The sequence below is a fragment of the Eurosta solidaginis genome, chromosome 1, assembly GCF_040869045.1.
Source record: "Eurosta solidaginis isolate ZX-2024a chromosome 1, ASM4086904v1, whole genome shotgun sequence".
NCBI classification, from domain to species: Eukaryota; Metazoa; Arthropoda; class Insecta; order Diptera; family Tephritidae; genus Eurosta; species Eurosta solidaginis.
In genome coordinates, this window is record NC_090319.1 from 242,566,899 (window position 1) to 242,581,496 (window position 14,598).

Below are 14,598 nucleotides of genomic sequence, written 5' to 3' on the forward strand. Positions count from 1 at the left end.
TATCGCGACTTTTTCATTACCTACCCAAAAGGAAATACTATTTCTTTCATAATTAATAATGCATTTGTCAATTTTCAGAAAATCTTTACCCAGTATGCCATCGGATGGAATATTAAAGTCTTCATTTACTACGTGTAAAGTATGTTTAATAGAAAAGTTTGAAAAATTTAAATTTGCTGTAATTTTACCTAAAGTGGAAACTGAGTTAGAAGTGACACCGGTTATGTTAATAATGTCGTTCGTATTTAAGGAAATATTTCTGTCTAGACATGATATTTTTATTAAGGAAATGTCGGCTTGAGTGTCTACTAGGAAAGAACAAAATTTTTGTGACTCGTTTATTGTAATTCTTCGTTGTAAAATTTCGTTGTAATTCTATGAATTCAGAGTAATTTAAATTTAAACAATAGATGGCTATTGGTGAGGGAAGTTCGCTTACTCGCTTAATTCGTCCTCCCTCGGTGTTCGCTCCTGAGGGGCGCTGGCGTTTAAAGCGCGAACGTTTGCGTTTCGACCTCTACCATTGGCTGATCTCGAATTGTTACCATTATTTGTATTTGAATTGGAATTTGTAATTGGACGCGTATTATTACTGTTGTTATTCTGGTATCTATTTCCGTTATAATTTCTATATCTTTGATTTTTGTTACCATTATAGTTACTATTATATGAAAATGAACTATTACTTCTATAACCAGTATAGCCGCAGTTTGGGTAAAAACCTCGATAACTACCACGTGAGTTTCTGAATGTGTTGCTACCACGTGATCGAAAAGCTAAAACCTGACGTTCAGTCACTTCGTTGTTTTGTTCCACAATTAATTTTGCTACCACGTCTTTCGGATCAGTAAATGCTGTTGAGGCTAAAATGGTTTTTACTAAATTTGATTTTGCATTTAGACGATACACGTTAACAGTTTGTTCGACTGCCATTTCATGAGCTTACGCTTGAGTGATCCCTTCAATAATAAGAGACCTCTAAAGTGAGTCAGCTAAATCTTCAACTTTTTTGGCAAAATCTGTATAATTGTTACCGTTAACATGCAACGCTGCAATTCTCCCTGCTACAACTTTCGAGTTGTCCGGTTTTATCCTATTACGTAGAGCTGCTTTAATTTCGTTGACTGAAGTTACTTGTGTTGGTATTGCTTCACAAGCTTTACCCTCTAATTTTGATTTTAAGAACGCTATAAAGGTATCGGTTAAATCTGCAGTAGCGAATTGTTCAAGTAATGCAATTTTGTCTATGAAAGAATCAAGTGCTAGTGGATCACCACTGTAGTTTTCTCTAATAGAATTAGCACATGTGTTAATAAAAAGTCTTTTATCCTCTGGTGTTGCCATGACTTGATCGATAAGATCTGGAGCTGAATTAGAAGGTGAGGCAACGTTTGTACTAATTGTATAGTTAAGATCTGATTTTAAGGTAGGAGAAGTTGAAGTTAATATTTCACTATTTGAATCGTTAAGATTTGAAATTAAATTAGAAGTTGAATTTTTAATGGAAGAATTTTCGAAGCCTGGAAAATCTGTTGATATAGAAAATCTATTTTCCTGGTTTGTGACTTTTTCGGTCTATGATGAAGCTAAACTTTCGTAGCTTGAGCCTGATTTATCTGAATCGGATTCTGAATCTGAAGTTTTTGCACTTGTCTACCACTTCTAAGGTTGTACATATGAAATTACTAAAGCACTTGTTTGAATGTTGAATTTATATTTGAAGTTAAATTGTTGAGGAAAAAAAAAAACGAAGGAAAAATTAAAGAAATATTTATCAATTTATTAGAAGAATTAATTGAAACTGCAGTAAATTTTTATGAAAAATTTGTAAAAAGTAATTGAATTCAAAATGGCTCAAAAGTTTGTAAGTATTAATTGGTAAAAGTCTTAAAATGTACTCACGGACGCACCGCTTTATTCAAAAAAATCTCAATTTGGTTTTTCACGGAACCACCGCATGTATTAAAAAAAAATCAATTGGTTTTTTCGAAAACCATCGTATGTATCAAAAACAATTAATTGGTTTTATCGAAAACTACCCTAATATCAAAAAAAAGTAATTGGTTTTCTAGAAACCCACCGTTTATCAAATTCCAAAATTTATTTGAATGCGAAATTACTTTTTCCTTTAATTTTGAAATTTAAAATTTTGATTTAAATGCGAAAACACCGAATTTTATACAAGTTTCATAAATATTTTGATATGCATACATAAAGCGTAAGAAAAATACCCGTAGGCAACATGTTAAATACATATACGTATACTTATTTTTTCTCGGCACTGCTGCTGCTGCGCTGGCAGACCTGGATCGCTGCTGGTGTTGTTGCTGCTGGTGTTGTTGCTGCTGCTGGTATGTGTCTTCGCGTGTTAGAGTTGGTGGTGTTGGAAAATTTTTGGAATTGTGTATGTGTATGTTTTTGGGTGCCGTTACCTTCGCCGTTATGCGTGGCGTGGTGCGAGTGCCGTTATGTAAAATTTATGGAATTTATAAAATTTTGCGTTGAATTTTATTATTAAATTGTATTTTAATTTTGTTGAATTTTGCTTTTGTTAAATGTTGATTAGTAGAATTGTTTTGGCGGTTTATTAAATTCAATGTAGAAAAATTGCACTGTCGTTTTTAAATTTAATTTATAAAATTGAATTGTAGAATTGTTTAAAGTAGTATTAGAAAAACATATTTTAGGTTTGTTAAAATTTATTTTAAGAAATTGTATCGTAGTTTAGTAGAATTTATTTAGAAAATTATGTATTCTACTTTTATTGTTAAATTTTAATGTAGGAAATTATATCGTAGTTTAGTAGAATTTTATTTTAGAAAATTGCATATTGAGGTTTTGTTGAATTTTAGTTAGAAAATTGCATTGTAGTTTATTGAAAATTTATTTAGAAGAAATTTAGTTGAATTTATTTAGAAAATTACGTCGTAGGTTAGAATTTTAATTAACAATTTAAGTATTGAAATTTATTAGAAAATTGTATTTTTAAATTTTGCACATTTTCGTACCACTCACTTTTCCTTTTTTCGTCCACTTGAAAAAAATTTTTCCACTCACCACTGTTAAAAAGACGTCCGATTCGAAGCGCTGCCAAAATTGAAAAAGGGCGAGGCTCCAGCCTCACGGTCGCCATATAATGTACCCAAGTTGAAACGTGGAGGGCGCCGCCTCCAAATACTTGCCAATGCCTTACCCTTGGAATCTACGTGGCGGTCTCCTACGCCACACTTGCTCTTCATTAAAAACTCGACTCACTTTTACTTTTAATATATAATTTTTATTTAATAACCTTTTAATTACGTTTTTAAGATACCCGAACATTCGTGCAGAAACATCTGCAGTATATGGTTGGCAAAGTTATATTGATGGCGGTGAAACATGAAAGTGTCGATGTCACTCTTGCCAATCGTTTTTATGTTTCACCCCACATATATCTGGTTCACTTTTACACACTACATTACAATATGTCATGACGTATTATGTTTATATTTTATTCTTTCTGTTTTAACATTCACAATTAAATATTATTGTAACAATGTTGAGATGTTGCCAGATGATTATTAAAAAGTTAGTTTGGGGGATTTTATCCTTACACTCTGAATATGTGTGTATTTGGATATCAAATGAAAGCTGTTGCTGAAAGCTTTAATGTAATTTTCATTGTGATATTCGATTTAGACGCATCAACCTGGAAAAACTGATAAATATGCATACGAAACTGAAATAAAGACAATAAATAATAATACCCACATACCTATTTACATGCGTCCTATTTGATTTGCCTGAAATTTGGTATATAAATTTACCATATTGGTATTTACGATGCTTTTTTCCGGGAAGTAGACCAGAGACGGATTGGGATTGGGACTAGGACTAGGACTGGGACTGACACTGAGACTGGGAGTGGGACTGGGACTGAGACTCGGAATGGGACTGGAACAAAATACATACCACCCTCTGGGACTGATAATAAGATATGAAGAAGAATGAGAAAAACTTGAGAGAAGAGAAAAGAGAGAAGGAGATTGAGAAAGACATAGATTGAGACGAAGATGGAGATAGATGATGCGAAAAATACGGAGGGAGGAGGGAATACAAAAATTAGGAAAAAGTGTGGAGGGGCGAGGGCAGAGTTAGACGGAAAAAGCTTATTAAAATTTATCCAGATAGACCAAATTTAGAGCAGAACCGGGACTGCTAGCATATTTTATATAAAAGTGGCTCTCAATGGATTTCGTTAATTTTTCTTCGAAGCTCTGTTTATGGTAAGGGTAACCTCTCTGCTGAATTTTTTTATGATAGGTTTAACGGTTTTTGATTTATGATTAATAATATTTGTAAAATTTAGTTTATCACAAGTGGACGGTGCCACACCCATTTTCAAAAATGTTTTAAAATTTTTATCAAGAGTATCAATCAATGTCAGTCCACACATTAAATTTCATTGATCTAGGTATATTATTTATTAATAATCAGGTTTTTTGATCTTTCCAAAATGTTATATATAAAAAAAATGGGCGCGGTTATCATCCCATTTCACTAATTTTTAATACCCATCTTTTCTGGATCCAGATAAGCCCGTCCAAAGCACGATGAGTATAAAAATTAGAAACAAGTTTTTTCTAGGTGGGGTGGGTCCTCGGCAGTGAATTCGAGTGTATTTCTGCCATGAGAAAATTCATCTGCTTTGAAAATATCGTTGGGAGTGGACGTAGGACCAGCCCCTCAAATTAAAAGGAGCACGACGCAAATTGGAAGAGCTGATCGGCTCAAATTCTCTTCGGACATTAATCGCGCCTTGTATAGAAAATTGATGCAGTGGTTGCCTAAAGCAAAGTTTATACATGGGAATTTACTCTAGTTTACTTTTGGCGTTTTCTTTATGAAAATAATGTTCAGCTCTCTCGTGAGTTTTTGTGCTCCCTTCACAAAATATTTTCCAATAGATACGAAAAGTGATATCGTTCCCTACAAATAGAGTGATTTTGACCCAGTTCAAAAGTTAGTATTTAAATGGGATACATGAGGGTAAATTTTTTCCCAGAAAAGAAAACATCATTATATTCAAATGTGTACATACATATGTATGTACAGTTTAGTATATTTTCAGAAATGAAAATTCTGCATTTTTTCAGCTTATTAATATGAAGGAAACAAAAATTTTTTCTAAGGAAATTTTAGGATTTATTTGATTTTTCAATTTTTATACTCAGCTGAGCAGAGCTCACAGAGTATATTAATTTTGCTCGCATAACGGTACTCCGCAACGGCATAAACTAATCGAGATATAGACTTCTATATATCAAAATGATCTTGGCGAAAAAAGAAATTCATTTAACCATGTCCGTCCTTCTGTACGTTAACACGATAACTTGAGTAAATTTTGAGGTATCTTGATGAAATTTGGTATGTAGGTTCCTGGGCACTCATCTCAGAGCGCTATTTAAAATGAACGAAAAAAAAACTATAACCACGCCCACTTTTTCGATATCGAAAATTTCGAAAAACCGAAAAAGTGCGATAATTCATTACCAAAGACGGATAAAGCGATGAAACTTGGTAGGTGGATTGACTATATGACGCAGAATAGAAAATTAGTAAAATTGTGGACAATGGGCGTGGCACCGCCCACTTTTAAAAGAAGGTAAAAGAGGTTAAAATTGTTGCAAGCTGTAATTTGGCAGTCGTTGAAGATATCATGATGAAATTTGGCAGGAACGTTAGGTTAGGTTGAACTGGCCGATCCATGAGGACCTCACATAGACTGAATAAGTCCGTAGTGTTACCAGAAGTTTGTTTTAACGACCAAACTGAAAAACCCTATCAAAAACCAGGACCTATGTTATAAAATAACTCCGTCCTCTTGGCAAATACTAGAAGCTTCCTAGGATTTAAGCCACTTGCTGCTTCTAGATCTGACAGCTGTAAGAGTATAGCTGGAGTCTTAGCCTGGCAACCGCAGGGCAAGAGCACAAAACGTGCTCGATCGTTTCCTCCTCCAGCCCGCACTTCCTACATCTGCTATCACTGACCAAGCCTAATTTAAAGGTATGTGACGCCAGAAGGCAGTGTCAAGTCAGAATACCCGTCATGAGTCTACAGTCCTCTCTTTTTAATGATAGAAGCAACTTTGTTAGTCTAAGGTTGTAAGACCTGCACATAATCTTCGACAAAACTTCTACAGCCCCGCGCTTGAATCCACGCCTTTACTGCTTGGTCGATCATGTGCACCTCTCCCCTTCGCTCAATTTCGCCCAGTCTAATTTGGACGTCTACGGAGCAAGCTTCAAGGGATGCGCTATTTTTAGCTAGTTCATCCGCTTTTTCATTCCCATCTATTCCCATATGCCCTGGGACCAAATATAGATCTATGCTTCTCCCTGTCCCGATTCTCTCCAGGAACTGCTTACACTCTAACACGCATTTAGATGCTGTGATATGCGAGATTATTGCCTTAATTGCTGCTTGACTGTCAATATAAAAGTTAACACGATTGCAGCTTGGGCTATTTTCTTCCAGGATTTCTACTGCTTTGGTTACGGCTACTATTTCCGCTTTGAAAACGCTACGGTAATCCCGCAGCCTGTAGGATCTGTTTATTTCCGGATCAGCACAGTATACCGCAGACCCTACTCTTTCCACTACTTTGGAACCATCCGTGTACACATGTATCGCCTCGTCCGCCACTTGAGCACACTTGCACCAACCGTCCCCCTCTACTGTGGCCTTAAGATCGCCCTCGAAGCGCAGATAGGAAATCAGGTAGTCTGTTCGTCTTGTGATTGATAATGATATACTACTATGGTCGTATGGTCGGCGCTCAAGCTACCCCGAGGCACCGAGCCTGGTTGCAGTTGTTAACGCTATGTTCTTTGCGACCAGGTCTACAGGTGGAATGTGCAGAATGGCATACAGTGCAGCTGTCGGGGTTCTTTTCAGGGCTCCCGTAATGCTAAGCATTGATAGTCTGCATACCCCCTCTAGTTTTTTGAGGTAGGTGGCTTTTTGTGTGGCTTTCCACCAACCAAGGACTCCATAGCATAGGATAGGACTTACAGTCGCTGTAAAAACCCAATGAGAAAGAGAGGGCGATAAGCCCCACGTACACCCCAGTATTCTTTTACATGCATAAAGTGCCGATGAAGCCTTCTTCACCCTCCCCTCCACATTGAGCTCCCATGACAGCTTACTGTCTAGGATGATTCCTAGATACTTTGTGCAAGGTTTCCCCTGTAGAGTCACCCCTTCTAACTTAGGCCTGATCCAATTTGGGACCTTGTACCTCTTTGTAAACAAGACCCTTTCCGCCTTATCCGCGTTTACTTTCAACCCGACATTTGATGCCCAGGTATGAATATCCCGAAGCGCTCGATCCATCAAAGAGCTAATCGTTGGAAGTTACTTTCCACTTATGAAAATTTCAACGTCATCCGCGTAAGCCGTAAGTTTTACGGGTCCCTCATCAAATCGCCTGAGCAGTTGGTTGATGACCAGCGTCCACAGCAGAGGTGATAGCACCCCTTCCTTCGGCGTTCCCCTGTCCACTGATTTCGTGGCCTCGTACAATCCCCATTGTGATGTAATCTTCCCGCAATTTAACATGCAGCCGATCCATCTTGTTAAGGCTGGATGTACTTTAATGTAATCCATAATCGCCCATTTAGAGACATTATTGAAAGCCCCGGCAATGTCTAAGAAGACTCCTAGGGCATATTCCTATTATTCCAGGGCTTTCTCTACGCTTATTACCACCCTATGCAATGCGGTGTCTACCGAGTTGCCTTTGGTGTACGCATGTTGTGTTGTGGAGAGCAGCTTTTCATCCACGTTGGACTTTGTGTACACATCTATCAGCCTCTCAAAGGTTTTGAGCAGAAATGATGTTAAGCTAATGGGCGTACACGTGACCAATCTTACCCGCCTTTGGTAGGAAAGCTACACGAGCAGTTCTTCAAGAGTGCGGTACATGATTCAGTGTTATGCATCAGTAGATCCCTGTACTCATCCCGACACGCTTTGCGCGGTCTTTGCGAGCTTAAACATTTCTTTTGCCTGTCTTCTTAGAAGACTCAGCTCATTGCTCCACCATTGTTTTTCCTCTGATTCTTCTTAGAGGGCAAGCTTTGTTATACGCAATCATAAGCGTCCTACTTAGGAATTCATTAGACTCCTCCAGTTCTTCCACATTGGCAACCTCTTTGGGTTGTCCCAGTTTCGTTTCTACCTGTTTCTGGAATTTAGTCCAGTTTGTTGACCTAGGGTTTCTGAAGGTTCCTCCCTTCTCTACCCTCTTTAGGGTGATGCTGAAGCTGATATACGCAAGGATGGTCTATCAAGAACCATCCTATCATACCTTGATATATCACGTTCGGAGCTCAGTGTAATATTGAAAACATTGCTGGATGTTGGACCAATGTATGTAGGGAAATTTCCCCTGTTGGCTATCTGCAAATTGGTTTGCAGGATGTAACAAAATGGAGATTCGCCTCTCTCGTTCGTATCTGATCCTCCCCACGCATTGTGGTGCGCATTTGCATCCGCGCCTATGACCAACCTCCCTTTGCGCCCTTTGTCCTATACTAGCCCCTTGCACTCTATCGGTGGAACCTCCGCGCCTATGACCAACCTCCCTTTGCGCCCTTTGTCCTATACTAGCCCCTTGCACTCCATCGGTGGAACCTCCGTAGCATGGGCCATGTGGCAGGAAGCCAGGATAAGTGCCTGCTTATTCCTTTGTTCAACGGTCACCACTACAAGGTCCTCAGTAGTGTAATTAGGCAGCATATATGAACGCAGCTGTTTCCTTACCATTACTACAGCTCGCAATCGTCATTCCGTTTGTGCGTAGTAAACGCCAAACCCCCTCGCGCTAAGTCCAGAAACTTTTCCTCCCGATGAGAGCCACGGCTCCTGGATCAGTGCCATGTCAAACGAATCCTCCTCAAGAGTTAAGAGGAGTTCGCTAGACGCCACTTTACTGTGTTGAAGGTTTATCTGTAGGACTCGCAGCACCATTGGGCTCTTTGTCCCCCTCCAGCATCTTCGTCGTGACGTCGTCGTCCTCCCCTTTCCCTTTTGGTTTAGAGTGTTCGAAGCCCCCTTAAGCCTCTTGTAACTGTTGTGCAGGGTGTTCCTATGCGAGGCAGGGCGACTCACAGCACTTTCTGGCTGTTGGTCCTCTTCTAACAACTTCGTGGTGAAGTCGGCTACCTCCACCTGTCTTTTTCCAAGCTGCGTGTACAATATATCCTCCGCCTCCTTGTTTATTTGGAAGATGTAGAACTGACCTTCCTCCGTAAGCCGAGATACAGTAAGTACCTTCCAATGCTGTGTCGGTATGTTCGGATTCTGATTCTGCAGAAGTCCCAGTGTATCCTCCGACTTCATCAAGCATGGTATCCATACCTTAACTTTTGGTACCGTAGTGATTTGCGCTTTATCCACCACCTCAAACCGCGCGTTCGTGCCTTGCCTTTGGAGCCGGCTTTGGAACCACTTCCTCCAGCCACCGCAAGGTCGCGATGTTGTCGCACGCTATCATCTTCACACATTATACCATCCCCCCGAATCAAAGGTTAAAAGGGGCTTACATGGTTGTTCCCGCGTCATCTTAAGCATTAAGCTAATAAGTTCCCTTTCTACAGATCGCCACCTTTCAGTAGTCATCTGTCCGAAAGAACTGCTCCCATCAACCAGCGCCACAGTCAGTGACTGCTTTGCCACATCACTCATCTTCTCGGGAAAAGCCGGAGTCTTAGTGTTAACTCCCTTTGGCACCTTCGAGAAAGCCGGAGTCTTAACTCCCTTTAGCACCTCCGAGAAAGGCGAACTCTTAGCGTTATCTCCCTTTGACTCGCATCTTTCGAGGTAGTTGGTATTGGGGCCCATCTGTCTTACAGCTTTGGGCTTACTTGTCTTATCTATGCGACTGCCCTGCCTCGCGGCTCTGGGACTGGGCCCCTTCTGCATCTTGAAAACAGGCTTGTCGCCTTCCGCCGGACGTTGCCTCTTCATTCTGCCATTCGACGCTTCTTCCTCCTCGTACCGGTTGCAGAACCGAGGGTTTCTTGTAGCAAACCTTTTGAACTGCCTTCGACCTACTTCTGCCGTCTCATGGGCCCATTCCAAGCGCTCGATCTCCACTTCTGTTGGGTCGACCACTGCTCCCAGGCGTGTTGGACAATTCTTAGTGCTGCATGGTACTGCGAGAGAGCAGAAACGTCACTCCTGTTACTATATGTATGCTAAATAAAAACTAGCGAGATCGGATGACGAACACGCCCACTTAAAAAAAAAATTTTTTTAAGTCAAATTTTAACAAAAAATTTAATATCTTTACAGTATACTAGCAGACCCGGCAGACGTTGTTCTGCCCTAAATTTGGCCTCTCTGCATACATTTTAATAAGCTTTTTCGGTCTAACTCTGCCCTACCCCTCTACACTTTTTCATCTTTTTATTCACTCCTCCCACCGTCTTTTTCGCTTCATCTCCATCTTCGTCTCATTCTATCTCTTTCTCAGTCTCCTTCTCTCTTTTCTCTTCTCTCAAGTTTTTCTCCTTCTTCTTCATCTCTTATTGCTATTCCCAGAGGGTGGTATGTATTTTGTTCCAGTCCCATTCCGAGTCTCAGTTCCAGTCCCACTCCGAGTCTCAGTTTCAGTCCCAGTCCTAATCCCAATCCCAGTCCGTCTCTGGTATACTTCCCGGAAAAAAGCATCGTAAATACTAATATAGGCAAATTTATATACGAAATTTCAGGCAAATCGAATAGGACGTATGTAAATAGGTATGCGGGTATTATTAATTCTTGTCTTTATTTCGGCTTCGCATGCATATTTATCAGTTTTGCCAGGTTGATGCGACTAAATCGAATATCACAATGAACTTTAGAGCTCACAGCAACAGCTTTCATTTGATATCCATAATATACAAACATTCTAGTGGTATTCGGGTCCATGTTTTGGCCTTTATCTCGAGACCCTAGTCACTCAGCGGTGTAAAACTTACTATGTACTATAGGACTCATCCAGAGCTTTCATTTGATATCCATATTGTATAAACACATTCTAGGGGTATCCGGGTCCATGTTTTGGCCTATATCTCGAGACCGTAGTCACCCAGCGGTGTAAAACTTACTCTGTACTAAAGCATACATCAACAGCTTTAATTTAGTACCCATAATGTAAAAACACATTCTAGGTGTATCCGTGTCCACGTTTTGGCCTACATCTCGGGACCCTACTCACCCAGCGGCATAAAGCTTACTCTGTACTAAAGCACACATCAACAGCTTCAATCTGATACCCATAATGTAAAAACACATCCTAGTGTTACCCTGATCCACGTTTTGGCCTATAACTCCAGACACTAGTCACCAATAGGTATGAAAACTACCTTGCACTAAAGCACTCATCAACAGCTTCAATTTGATACCCATAATGTAAAAAAATTGTCTAGGCGTTCACGGGCCCACGTTTGGCCTATATCTCCAGAGCCTAGTCACCCAGGGGTATGAAAATTATCCTCTACTAAATCACTCATCAACAGCTTTCATTTGTTATCCATATTGTATAAACACATTCTAGGGGTACCCGGGTCCACGTTTTGGCCTATATCTCGAGACCCCAGCGTCCCAGTTGTATGAAAATTATCCTGTACTATAGCACTCATCAACAGCTTTCATCTGATATCCATATTGTATAAACACATTCTAGTGGTGGCCTATATCTCGTGACCCTATTCACCCAGTGGTACGAAAATTATCCTGTACTATAGCACTAATCAACAGCTTCCATAAGATATCCATTTTGTGTAAACACATTCTAGGAGTACCCGGGTCCACGTTTTGGGCTATATCTCGAGACCCCAGCCTCCCAGTTGTATGAAAATTATCCTGTACTATAGCGCTCATCAACAGCTTTCATTTGATATCCATATTGTATCAACACATTCTAGGGGTACCCGGGTCCACGTTTTGATCTCAAGACCCTAGGCACGTAGCGAAAAAAAGAAGGTCGACGTTGGCCGATTCTCAGACCTACCCAATATGCTCACAATATTTCATGAGAATCGGTTTAGCCGTTTCGGAGGAGTTAAGCCTCTAACCCCGTGACACAAGAATTTTATATATTATATTAGCGGTACCCGACAGATGATGTTCTAGGTCACCCTCTTCCACATTTTGGTCGATATCTCGAAAAGGCCTTCACATATACAACAAAGGGCCACTCCCTTTTAAAAGCCTCATTAATTCCTTTAATTTGATACCCATTTCGTACAAACACATTCTAGATTAACCCCTGGTCCACCTTTATGGCGATATCTCGAAAAGGCGTCCACCTATAGAACTAAGGCCCACTCCCATTTAAAATACTCATTAACACCTTTCGTTTGGTACCCATATCGTACAAGCATATTCTAGAGTCTCTCTGATCCACCCTTATGGCGATATCCCGAAATGGCGTCCATCTATAGAACTATGGCCTACTCCCTTTTAAAATACTCTTTAATACCTTCCATTTGATACCCATGTCATACAAACGCATTCCAGGGTTACCCTAGGTTCATTTTCCTACGTGGTGATTTTCCCTTATTTTGTCTCCAAAGCTCTCAGCTGAGTATGTAATGTTCGATTACACCCGAACTTAGCCTTCCTTACTTGTTATATTTTATTTTGCTTTCTTGTAGATACATTCAACAATATTTAAGGTTATTACTTATCATTTATTAATAATGTTCTGTGAAAAAAATTGCCGTTCTTGAAAGCTCTAGTTTGGTTAATGTGATATGGTAAAAGTTGTTCAATGTGATATGTATATCACATTTTACACACATTATATTACATTAACCAAATAAAGGAACCTATTTATAAAAGTATAAGGCAGCTCCAATTATACCCGCAGGCCATGCCAAAAAAGGAAGAACTTCGTAACTGGAATGCAGAAAACATGAAAGAAGCCATCCAAGCTGTTAGAGGCAAAAAGATGGGAATATTCCTGGCATCGAAAACGTATTGTGTTCCATTTGCAACTTTGCAAAGAGCTGCGCGTAGAACTAAATAAATCAATGATATACTAGCCACGCCATTGGGTCGAAGACCAGTTTTTACGAAAGACAGGGAATTGGAACTGGTAAGATAATTAAAAAATATGGAGGCAAAATTTTGGGGACTCACTTCTCGTGATGTCCATTCGCTTGCATTTCAAATTGCAAAGCGGAACAATATTGAGAATACATTTTCTGTAATGAAAGAATGTGCTGGAAGGGATTCGTTGCGCGCATGTCTACGAAGGCATAAGACTGAAATAAGCCTTCGCAATGCTACCGGGACTTCAGTGAATAGAATAAAAGGCTTCAATGAGGAGAACGTTAACAAGTTTTACAGTTTGTTGGAACAGGAGTACGAAAAGTATAACTTCAGCCCGACTAGGATTTGGAACGTTGATGAGACAGGAGTGTCTATCGTTCAAAGCAAGCAGCCAAAAATTTTGGCTGCCAAAGGCAAAAGGCAAATTGGATGCATGATATCAGCAGAAAGAGGATCTGTCATAACGGTTGTTAGCTGCATGAGTGCTGGTGGTGCTTTCGTTCCACCCTTTTTCATATTTCCAGGAAACAACCTCTCCACTTTTGATGAAACATGCTCCTGCTGGCTCCGATTCAGCTTTCCACATATCTGGATGGATACAAATTCCCATATTTACAATGTGGTTTGATCATTTTATGCGGTTCGCACATCCAAAGGAGGACCCAGTACTGCTAATTTTAGATGGTCACTACAGTCATACAAGAAATATTGAAGTTCTTGATAAAGCTCGTGAAAATGGCGTTGTTATACAGTGCACTCGCGATAATATTAACACCCTATTATATGAACACCCCAAAATATGAACACTTTTTCACTTCCATTGAGTACTCTAAAATATGAAATTTTGGCAAAGGCTCTAAAATATGAACATTATTGATTTTCAAATTTCTATCGAATTTCAAGAGCCTCATAAATTGGGGACTTCCGTAGTTATTTAAATTTAAAATGTACATAACCGTCGCTGAGAAATGCTCGCGTTCACTCGTATACACATGCTTACATGCTATGCTTTCTCTAATGTTCAGTCGTCAAACAAATTTTCAAAGTCGTTAGTTGGACATTTCATGCGCGCATGATTGGTACTTCATTTTCTTGCAAAAAATACTAAAATTGATCAGTTTAAAAAATGCACACAAAAAAGCACAAGTTTTTGACCTTAAGAGAAAAATCAGATATTCTGGAATATTTACGAAAGGGTGAAAGTGTTATTAATTTAGCTCGTAAATATGGAGTGACAAAGTCTACAATATGCGGAATTAATAAAAATAAAAATGCTATCTCTAAATGTGTCAACAATACCTTTATCGGTCCTGGAAAGAGGAAAACTTTGCGTCATTCAGAGTACCCAAATTTGGAAAAATCTCTGTATCGATGGTTTTTGAATATGAGAGACAAAATGCTCCCGGTTAGCGGGCTTATGTTAAAAGAAAAAGCAAAGGATCTTCATTTTAAAATTAAGGAAATTGCTTTGAATTCAATGCCAGTAATGGATGGCTTCAAAATTTTAAA

At 39.4% G+C, this 14,598-nt stretch overlaps 1 protein-coding gene across 6 annotated transcripts in view; it reads left to right on the forward strand.

Annotated features, from left to right (window-relative positions):
- The window catches only part of Antp (Antennapedia), a 971,420-nt gene that overhangs the window by 364,275 nt on the left and 592,547 nt on the right, over positions 1–14,598 (forward strand). The window lies entirely within an intron of this gene.